The sequence below is a fragment of the Arachis stenosperma genome, chromosome 3, assembly GCF_014773155.1.
Source record: "Arachis stenosperma cultivar V10309 chromosome 3, arast.V10309.gnm1.PFL2, whole genome shotgun sequence".
NCBI lineage: Eukaryota > Viridiplantae > Streptophyta > Magnoliopsida > Fabales > Fabaceae > Arachis > Arachis stenosperma.
In genome coordinates, this window is record NC_080379.1 from 50,866,574 (window position 1) to 50,878,412 (window position 11,839).

The 11,839-nt window shown below is 39.3% G+C and overlaps 1 non-coding gene across 1 annotated transcript; it reads right to left on the reverse strand.

Moving 5' to 3' along the window:
- Positions 1-553: 553 nt before the first annotated feature.
- LOC130972112 (small nucleolar RNA R71) lies at positions 554-661 on the reverse strand. Its single transcript, XR_009083310.1, has one exon. It is a non-coding gene; the product is annotated as a small nucleolar RNA R71 (small nucleolar RNA).
- Between the last annotated feature and the right edge of the window lie 11,178 nt (positions 662-11,839).

The window sequence follows — 11,839 nt, forward strand, 5'->3', positions numbered from 1 at the left end:
TCTCTTTCATATGAGCAGGAGCAAAGACAAAAGCATTCTTGTTGAGGCTGACCCTGAACCTGAAAGGACCTTGAAGCGAAAGCTAAGAGAAGCTAAGGTACAACTCTCTGTAGAGGACCTAACAGAAATCTTCAAACAAGAAGAACCCATGGCAGCCGAAAACAACAACAATGCCAACAATGCAAGGAAGGTGCTGGGTGACTTTACTGCACCTACTCCCGACTTCTATGGGAGAAGCATCTCTATCCCTGCCATTGGAGCAAACAACTTTGAGCTTAAGCCACAATTAGTTTCTCTAATGCAACAAAATTGCAAGTTCCATGGACTTCCATTGGAAGATCCTCATCAGTTTTTAGCTGAATTCTTGCAAATCTGTGACACTGTCAAGACTAATGGGGTTGACCCTCAGGTCTACAGACTTATGCTATTCCCTTTTGCTGTAAGAGACAGAGCTAGAATATGGTTGGACTCACAACCTAAAGAAAGCCTGAACTCTTGGAAAAAGCTAGTCAATGCCTTCTTGGCAAAGTTCTTTCCACCTCAAAAATTGAGTAAGCTTAGAGTGGAAGTCAAAACCTTCAGACAGAAGGAAGGAGAATCCCTCTATGAAGCTTGGGAAAGATACAAACAATTCATCAGAAAGTGTCCCTCTGACATGCTTTCTGAATGGAGCATCATAGGTATTTTCTATGATGGTCTGTCTGAACTGTCCAAGATGTCATTGGATAGCTCTGCTGGAGGATCTCTTCATCTGAAGAAGACGCCTGCAGAAGCTCAAGAGCTCATTGAAATGGTTGCAAATAACCAATTCATGTACACTTCTGAAAGGAATCCTGTGAACAATGGGACAAATCAGAAGAAAGGAGTTCTTGAGATTGATACTCTGAATGCCATATTGGCTCAGAACAAGATATTGACTCAGCAAGTCAATCTGATTTCTCAAAGTCTGTCTGGAATGCAAGCTGCACCAGGCAGTACTAAGGATGCTTCATCTGAAGAAGAAGCTTATGATCCTGAGAACCCTTCAATGGAAGAGGTGAATTACATGGGAGAACCCTATGGAAACACTTATAATTCTTCATGGAGAAATCATCCAAATCTCTCATGGAAGGATCAACAAAGACCTCAACAAGTTTTCAACAACAATAATGGTGGAAGAAACAGGTTTAGCAATGGCAAGCCTTATCCATCATCTTCTCAGCAACAGACAGAGAATTCTAAGCAGAGCCACTCTGACTTAGCAACCATGGTCTCTGATCTAATCAAAACTACTCAAAGTTTCATGACTGAAACAAGGTCCTCCATTAGGAATTTGGAGGCACAAGTGGGACAGCTGAGCAAGAAAATTACTGAACTCCCTCCTAGTACTCTTCCATGCAATACAGAAGAGAATCCAAAAGGAGAATGCAAGGCCATTAACATGATCAACATGGCCGAACTAGGAGAGGAGGAAGAGGCAGTGAACGCCACTGAGGAAGACCTCAATGGACGTCCACTGGCCTCCAATGAGTCCCCCAATGAGGAACCATGGGAATCTGAGGCTCACATTGAGACCATAGAGATTCCATTGGATTTATTTCTGCCATTCATGAGCTCTGATGAGTATTCTTCCTCTGAAGAGGATGAGTATGTCACTGAAGAGCAAGTTGCTAAATACCTTGGAGCAATCATGAAGCTAAATGACAAGTTATTTGGTAATGAGACTTGGGAGAACGAACCTCCTTTGCTCACCAAAGAACTGGATGACTTGTCTAGGCAGAAATTACCTCAAAAGAGACAAGATCCTGGAAAGTTTTCAATACCTTGTACCATAGGCACCATGACCTTTAAGAAGGCTCTGTGTGACCTAGGGTCAAGCATAAACCACATGCCTCTCTCTGTAATGGAGAAGCTAGGGATCTTTGAGGTACAAGCTGCAAGAATCTCACTAGAGATGGCAGACAATTCAAGAAAACAAGCTTATGGGCTTGTAGAGGATGTTCTGGTAAAGATTGAAGACCATTACATCCCTGTTGATTTCATAGTCCTAGAGACTGGGAAGTGCATGGATGAATCCATCATCCTTGGCAGACCCTTCCTAGCCACAGCAAAGGCTGTGATTGATGTTGACAGAGGTGAATTGATTATTCAAGTGAATGAAGAATCCTTTGTGTTTAAGGCTCAAGGATATCCCTCTGTTACCATGGAGAGAAATCATGAAGAGCTTCTCTCAAAACAGAGTCAAACAGAGCCCCCACAGTCAAACTCTAAGTTTGGTGTTGGGAGGCCACAACCAAATTCTAAGTTTGGTGTTGAACCCCCACATTCAAACTCTAAGTTTGGTGTTGGGAAGTTCCAACATTGCTCTGAGTATCTGTGAGGCTCCATGAGAGCCCTCTGTCAAGCTACTGACATTAAAGAAGCGCTTGTTGGGAGGCAACCCAATGTTATATTTTATCTATTTTCCTTTGTTATTTTATGTTTTCTGTAGGTTCATGATCATGAGAATTCACAAAATCAATAGAAAAAGCAAAAACAGAATGAAAAATAGAAAGAAAAACAGCACACCCTGGAGGAAGACCTTGCTGGCGTTTAAACGCCAGTAAGGGTAGCAAATGGGCGTTTAACGCCCAGTCTGGCACCATTCTGGGGGTTTAACGCCAGAAAGGGGCACCAGACTGGCGTTAAACGCCAGGAAAGGGCAAGAAGTTGGCGTTAAACGCCAGAAATGGGCACCAGCCTGGCGTTTAACGCCAGAATTGGCACAGAGAGCAATTTTGCTCGCCACTTGGTGCAGGGATGACTTTTCCTTGACACCTCAGGATCTGTGGACCCCACAGGATCCCCACCTACCCCACCACTCTCTCTCTTCTTTACCCATTCACCAATCACCTCAACACCTCTTCCCCAAAAACCCTTCACCTATCAAATCCTATCTTTCTCTTCACCACTCACATCCATCCTTCATAAAACCCCACCTACCTCACCATTCAAATTCAAACCACTTTCCCTTCCAAACCCACCATCCCATAGCCGAACCCCACCCCTCTCTCCACCCCTATACAAAGCCATCTCCATCTCCTCTATTTCTTCTTCTTCTACTCTCTTCTTTCTTCTTTTGCTCGAGGACGAGCAAACCTTTTAAGTTTAGTGTGGTAAAAGCATTGCTTTTTGTTTTTCCATAACCATTTATGGCATCTAAGGCCGGAGAAACCTCTAGAAAGAGGAAAGGGAAGGCAAAAGCTTTCACCTCCGAGTCATGGGAGATGGAGAGATTCATCTCAAGGGTGCATCAAGACCACTTCTATGAAGTTGTGGCCTTGAAGAAGGTGATCCCCGAGGTCCCTTTCAAACTCAAAAAGAGTGAATATCCGGAGATCCGACATGAGATTCGAAGAAGAGGTTGGGAAGTTCTTACCAACCCTATTCAACAAGTCAGAATCTTAATGGTTCAAGAGTTCTATGCCAATGCATGGATCACCAAGAACCATGATCAAAGTGTGAACCCGAACCCAAGAAATTGGCTTACAATGGTTCGGGGGAAATACTTAGATTTTAGTCCGGAAAATGTAAGGTTGGCATTCAACTTGCCCATGATGCAAGGAGATGAACACCCTTACACTAGAAGGGTCAACTTTGATCAAAGGTTGGACCAAGTCCTTATAGACATCTGTGAAGAGGGCGCCCAATGGAAGAGAGATTTAAGAGGGAAGCCGGTTCAATTGAGAAGGCATGACCTCAAGCCCGTAGCTAGGGGATGGTTGGAGTTTATCCAACGCTCAATCATTCCCACTAGCAACCGGTCTGAAGTTACTCTAGACCGGGCCATCATGATCCATAGTATCATGATTGGAGAAGAAGTAGAAGTTCATGAGGTTATAGCCCAAAAACTTTATAAGGTGGCGGACAAGTCCTTTAACTTGGCAAGGTTAGCCTTTCCTCATCTCATTTGTCACCTCCGTTATTCAGTTGGAGTTGACATAGAGGGAGACATCCCCATTGATGAGGACAAGCCCATCACTGAGAAAAGGATGGAGCAAACAAGAGATCCCACTCATCATGAAATCCCTGAGATACCTCAAGGGATGCACTTTCCTCCACAAAACTATTGGGAGCAAATCAACACCTCCCTAGGAGAATTGAGTTCCAGCATGGGACAACTAAGGGTGGAGCACCAAGAACATTCCATCCTCCTCCATGAAATTAGAGAAGATCAAAGAATCATGAGAGATGAGAAAAAAGGCAAGGAAGAGACATTGAAGAGCTCAAGCACTCCATAAGATCTTCAAGAGGAAGAACAAGCCGCCATCACTAAGGTGGACCCGTTCTTTAATTTCCTTGTTCTTTATTTTTCTGTTTTTCGAAAAATCATTCTTATGTTTATCTATGTTTGTGTCTTGTGATAATTAGTGTCTTAGTGTCTATGCCTTAAAGTTATGAATGTCCTATGAATCCATCACCTTTCTTAAATGAAAAATGTTCTTAATTGAAAAAGAGAAGAATTGCATGAATTTTGAATTTTATAACAGATTAATTATTTTGATGTGGTGGCAATACTTTTGTTTTCTGAATGTATGCTTAAACAATGCATATGTCTTTTGAATTTGTTCATGAAAGGTTGGCTCTTGAAAGAATGATGAAAAAGGAGACATGTTACTGAGGATCTGAAAAATCATAAAAATGATTCTTGAAGCAAGAAAAAGCAGTGAATACAAAAAAAATGAAAAAAGGAAAAAAAGAAAAAGAAAAATAAAAAAAATAAAGTTGTGATCCAAGGCAAAAAGAGTGTGCTTAAGAACCCTGGACACCTCTAATTGGGGACTCTAGCAAAGCTGAGTCACAATCTGAAAAGGTTCACCCAATTATGTGTCTGTGGCATGTATGTATCCGGTGGTAATACTGGAAGACAGAGTGCTTTGGGCCACGGCCAAGACTCATAAAATAGCTGTGTTCAAGAATCATCATACTTAACTAGGAGAATCAATAACACTATCTGGATTCTGAGTTCCTATAGAAGCCAATCATTCTGAATTTCAAAGGATAGAGTGAGATACCAAAACTGTTCAGAGGCAAAAAGCTAAAAGCCCCGCTCATCTAATTAATACTGAACTTCATAGATATTTTTGGAATTCATTGCATATTGTCTTCTCTTTATCTTATTTGATTTTCAGTTGCTTGGGGACAAGCAACAATTTAAGTTTGGTGTTGTGATGAGCGGATAATTTATACGCTTTTTGGCATTGTTTTTAGTATGTTTTTAGTATGTTTTAGTTAGTTTTTATTATATTTTTATTAGTTTTTAGTTAAAATTCACTTTTCTGGACTTTACTATGAGTTTGTGTGTTTTTCTGTGATTTCAGGTATTTTCTGGCTGAAATTGAGGGACCTGAGCAAAAATCTGATTCAGAGACTGAAAAGGACTGTAGATGCTGTTGGATTCTGACCTCCCTGCACTCGAAGAGAATTTTCTCGAGCTACAGAAGCCCAATTGGCGGGCTCTCAACGGATTTTGAAAGTAGACATCCTGGGCTTTCCAGCAATATATAATAGTCCATACTTTGCTCAAGATTTGATGGCCAAAACCTGCGTTTCAAATCAGCTCAAAACTGCCCAGCGTTAAACGCCGGAACTGGCACAAGAATGGGAGTTAAACGCCCAAACTGGCACAAAAGCTGGCGTTTAACTCCAAGAAAAGTCTCTACACGAAAATGCTTCAATGCTCAGTCTAAGCACACACCAAGTGGGCCCGGAAGTGGATTTTTATGTCATTTACTCATTTCTATAAACCCTAGGCTATTAGTTCTCTACAAATAGGACCTTTTACTATTGTATTATCATCTTTAGATATTTGAATCTTTGGATCCTTGATCATCTGGATTCTTTTGATCACGTTTTGGGAGTCTGGCCATTCGGCCATGCCTAGACCTTGTTCTTATGTATTTTCAACGGTGGAGTTTCTACACACCATAGATTAAGGTGTGGAGCTCTGCTATACCTCGAGTATTAATGCAATTACTATTGTTCTTCTATTCAATTCAGCTTGTTCTTATTCCAAGATATTCATTCGCACTCAAGAACTTGATGAATGTGATGATTATGTGACGCTCATCATCATTCTCACTTATGAACGGGTGCCTGACAACCACTCCCGTTCTACAAGCAAACAAGGCTTGAATGTTTATCTCTTGGATTCCTTAATCAGAATCTTCGTGGTATAAGCTAGAATTGATTGCGGCATTCAAGAGAATCCGGAAGGTCTAAACCTTGTCTGTGGTATTCTAAGTAGGATTCAATGATTGAATGACTGTGACGAGCTTCAAACTCCTGAAGGCTGGGCGTTAGTGACAGACGCAAAAGAATCAATGGATTCTACTCCAACCTGATTGAGAACCGACAGATGATTAGCCGTGCCGTGACAGGGTGCGTTGAACATTTTCACTGAAAGGACGGGATTGTAGCCACTGACAACGGTGATGCCCAACATACAGCTTGCCATGGAAAGGAGTAAGAAGGATTGGATGAAGACAGTAGGAAAGCAGAGAGACGGAAGGGACAAAGCATCTCCATACGCTTATCTGAAATTCCCACCAATGAATCACATAAGTATCTCTATCCTTGTTTTATGTTTTATTCATATATCATCCATAACCATTTGAATCTGCCTGACTGAGATTTACAAGATGACCATAGCTTGCTTCATACCAACAATCTCCGTGGGATCGACCCTTACTTGCGTAAGGTTTATTACTTGGACGACCCAGTGCACTTGCTGGTTAGTTGTGCGAAGTTGTGAAATTATGTTTATACCATGGTATTGAGCACCAAGTTTTTGGAGCTATTACTGGGGACTATTGAGTTGTGAAAAGAATGAATCACAATTTCGTGCACCAGGCACTATAGCAAATTATGTATTATTTCAAAGCCCCAGACGTTAGCTTTCCAACGCAACTGAAACTGCATCATTTGGACCTCTATAGCTCAAGTTATGACTGTTTGAGTGCGAAGAGGTCAGGGCTGACAGCTTTGCAGTTCCTTCAATTTCTTTTATTCCTTCCACTTTTGCATGCTTCCTTTCCCTCCTCTAAGCCATTCCTGCCCTGTAATCTCTGAAATCACTTAACGCACATATCACAGCATCGAATAGTAATAAAAGACGATTAATATTAGCAAATATAAGGCCAAAGAAGCATGGTTTCAATCATAGCACAAAATCAGAAAGGAAAAATGTAAATTCATGCAAATTATATGAATAAGTGTGTAAAGAATTGATAAAAACCACTCAATTGAGCACAAGATAAACCATAAAATAGTGGTTTATCAATCTCCCCACACTTAAACTTTATCATGTCCTCATGCTGAGCCCAAGAGAAGCTATAAAGGAGTGAAGAGGAATGGTAAAATGTATGAAATGCAACCTATCTATATGAATGCAACTAAATGTGAAATGCTTCTACCTACTTGGTTAAAAATAAATAAGTTCTCCAAGACAAACATAAATCAAATTCCACTAATTTAAACCATACAGTAAAAACAAGTAAACTTGTAAGAAGATAGCTCATGAAAGCGGAAAATATAGAATCAAGCATTGAACCCTCACTAGTAGTGTATATCACTCTAGTCTCTCAAGTGTATAGGGTAATTCACTCTACTCTTCTCTAATCATGTTTTCTAAACATTGTTCTTCATCTAACCAATCAACAAATATTTAGTATACCAATACAAACATCATGAGGTCTTTTTAGGGTTGTAACGAGGCTAAGGTAAGGGTGAGGGTATATGTATGGTTAAGTGAGCTATAATATGAATCTTTGACTAACCTAAGCTCTCACCTATACACACACTCTATATACTTTTAAATTCATGCCTAGCTACCCAAAATTCCCACTTTTGCATTACATACTCATGCATCAACCTTTATTTTAATTTTATCACATATGCATTGATATTTTTATTAACTTAACCTTGCAATGGGGTAATTTTGTCCCCTTATTTATTTACTTATTTATTGAATATTTTTGGATTTTTCTCTCTTTTTTTTTACTTGAAAATAAACATAACATATCAATGCACATGGATTTTTTTTTATTTTTTTGGTGTTACATGAGTAGGTACCCAAATTTCCAATATTTTATCAAAGTAAAAACATAACACATTCCCTTATTAACCCATGTTCCCACAGTTTTCCCATACTTAGTTGATACACAATCTCTATCTTAAGCTAACCAAAGATTCAATTGGGGTAATTAATTATTTTTCCACTTAAGGCTAGTGATGTGGTAAAATATAGAATAAATGGGATTAAAAGGCTCAAAGTGGCTAATAAGGGTGACATAAAAGGGTAGGCTTATTTGGGAGAAGTGAGCTAAAACAAGTAATGGCCTCAATCATATGCAAGCATGTAAATACACTAAATAGTGCACATATAGAATGGAACAAAGCAAAGATTGCAATCATAGGGAAGAAAACACACAAGAATAAAATTCATGGTTTAAATAGTGTAACCATGTAATTAGGCTCAAAATCTTACGGGTTGTGTGTTCTTAGCTTTTTAAACTATGTTCCAAATACAACTTCAAACAAATTTAACAAAAATTTTCAATTTAAATTAGTGAAATACTATAAAAATTTCTTGAAAAAAGAAAAATATTACTTCAACCAAGTAGTAACTAAATGCATAAAATCAAACAAACATGCAATCAAATATGTAAATGCAACAATGAACAAATAAAGAAAATAGAATATTGGTGTTGAAAAGAAGGTAACTAACCCCTGGAAGTCAGTATCGACCTCCCCACACTTAAAGATTACACCGTACTCGGTGCATACAGAGATGTACAAGTGGACGGGTGGTTCCGCAGCTAGTGCTCTTTTTGTTCCTTTCCTTGCTGATGGTTTGGGAGTAGCTTTCTCTTTTCCTATCTTGGTGGCCATCCTAAAAAGGGAAAAAAATAAGTACATGTAAAGCTAAGGGTTCGAGCAAGGGAGAGGATAGTATAGGTAATAATCAATGCACGGTAAAGAGGGATGTCGTTAGCATGGTGCACGAAATTGTGATCATCAATGGCGCCATCAACATGGTACGCTCAATTGCAATCTCAACTCTTTATCACAACTTCGCACAACTAACCAGCAAGTGCACTGGGTCGTCCAAGTAATAAACCTTACGCGAGTAAGGGTCGATCCCACGGAGATTGTTGGTATGAAGCAAGCTATGGTCATCTTGTAAATCTCAGTCAGGCGGATTCAAATGGTTATGGAGGAATAATGATTAAAAGATAAATAAAACATAAAGATAGAGATACTTATGTAATTCATTGGTGAGAATTTCAGATAAGCGCATGGAGATGCTTTGTCCCTTCCGTCTCTCTGCTTTTCTACTATCTTCATCCAATCCTTCTTACTCCTTTCCATGGCAAGCTGTATGTTGGGCATCACCATTGTCAATGGCTACAGTCCCGTCCTCTCAGTGAAAATGTTCAACGCGCTCTGTCACAGCACGGCTAATCATCTGTCGATTCTCAATCAGGTTGGAATAGAATCCAGTGATTCTTTTGCGTCTGTCACTAACGCCCAGCCTTCAGGAGTTTGAAGCTCGTCACAGTCATTCAATCCTTGAATCCTACTCAGAATACCACAGACAAGGTTTAGACCTTCCAGATTCTCTTGAATGCCGCCATCAATTCTTGCTTATACCACGAAGATTCTGATTAAGGAATCCAAGAGATAAACATTCAAGCCTTGTTTGCTTGTAGAACGGAAGTGGTTGTCAGGCACGCGTTCATAAGTGAGAATGATGATGAGCATCATATAATCATCACATTCATCATGTTCTTGGGTGCGAATGAATATCTTAGAACAAGAATAAGCTGAATTGAATAGAAGAACAGTAGTAATTGAATTAATCCTCGAGGTACAGCAGAGCTCCACACCTTAATCTATGGTGTGTAGAAACTCCACCGTTAAAAATACATAAGAACAAGGTCTAGGCATGGCCGAGAGGTCAGCCCCTAATGATCTAAGAACTAGACGTGCAAAGATGATCCTAAGATCTAAAGTGATCAAAAGATTATAATACAATAGCAAAAGGTCCTATTTGTAGAGAACTAGTAGCTTAGGATTTACAAAGATGAGTAAATGACATAAAAATCCACTTCCGGGCCCACTTGGTGTGTGCTTGGGCTGAGCATTGAAGCTTTCATATGTAGAGACTTTTCTTGGAGTTAAACACCAGCTTTTGTGCCAGTTTGGGCATTTGACTCCCATTCTTGTGCCAGTTCCGGCGTTAAACGCCAAAATTCTTGAGCTGACTTGGAACGCCTGTTTGGGCCATCAAATATCGGGCAAAGTATGAACTATTATACATTTCTGGAAAGCCCAGGATGTCTACTTTCCAACGCAATTGAGAGCGTGCCAATTGGGCTTCTGTAGCTCCAGAAAATCCACTTCGAGTGCAGAGAGGTCAGAATCCAACAGCATCTGCAGTCCTTTTCAGCCTCTGAATCAGATTTTTGCTCAGGTCCCTTAATTTTAGCCAGAAAATATCTGAAATAATAGAAAAACACACAAACTCATAGTAAAGTCCAGAAAAGTGAATTTTAACTAAAAACTAATAAAAATATAATAAAAACTAACTAAAATATACTAAAAACATACTAAAAACAATGCCAAAAAGCGTATAAATTATCCGCTCATCACAACACCATACTTAAACTGTTGCTTGTCCCCAAGCAACTGAAAATCAAATAAGGTAAAAAGAAGAGAATATGCAATGAATTCCAAAAACATCTATGAAGATCAGTATTAATTAGATGAGCGGGGCTTTTAGCTTTTTGCCTCTGAACAGTTTTGGCATCTCACTTTATCCTTTGAAATTCAGAATGATTGGCTTCTATAGGAACTCAGAATCCAGATAGTGTTATTGATTCTCCTAGTTAAGTATGATGATTTTTGAACACAGCTACTTTATGAGTCTTGGCCGTGGCCCAAAGCACTCTGTCTTCCAGTATTACCACCGGATACATACATGCCACAGACACATAACTGGGTGAACCTTTTCAAATTGTGACTCAGCTTTGCTAGAGTCCCCAATTAGAGGTGTCCAGGGTTTTTAAGCTCACTTTTTTTGCCTTAGATCACAATTTTACTATTATTATTTTTTTTGTATTCACTGCTTTTTCTTGCTTCAAGAATCATTTTTATGATTTTTCAGATCCTCAGTAACATGTCTCCTTTTTTCATCATTCTTTCAAGAGCCAACATTCATGAACAACAAATTCAAAAGACATATGCGCTATTCAAGCATACATTCATAAGTCAAAGTATTCCCACCACATCAAAATAATTAATCTGTTATAAAATTTAAAATTCATGCAATTCCTCTCTTTTTCAATTAAGAATATTTTTTCATTTAAGAAAGGTGATGGATTCATAGGACATTCATAACTTTAAGGCATAGACACTAAGACACTAATGATCATAAGACACAAACATAGATAAACATAAGCATGAAAATTTGAAAAACAGAAAAATAAAGAACAAAAAAATTAAAGAACGGGTCCACCTTAGTGATGGTAGCTTGTTCTTCCTCTTGAAGATCTTATGGAGTGCTTGAGCTCCTCAATGTCTCTTCCTTACCTTTGTTGCTCCTCTCTCATGATTCTTTGATCTTCTCTAATTTCATGGAGGATGATGGAATGTTCTTGGTGCTCCACCCTTAGTTATCCCATGTTGGAACTCAATTCTCCTAGGGAGGTGTTGATTTGATCCCAATAGTTTTGTGGAGGAAAATGCATCCCTTGAGGCATCTCAGGGATTTCATGATGAGTGGGATCTCTTGTTTGCTCCATCCTCTTCTTAGTGA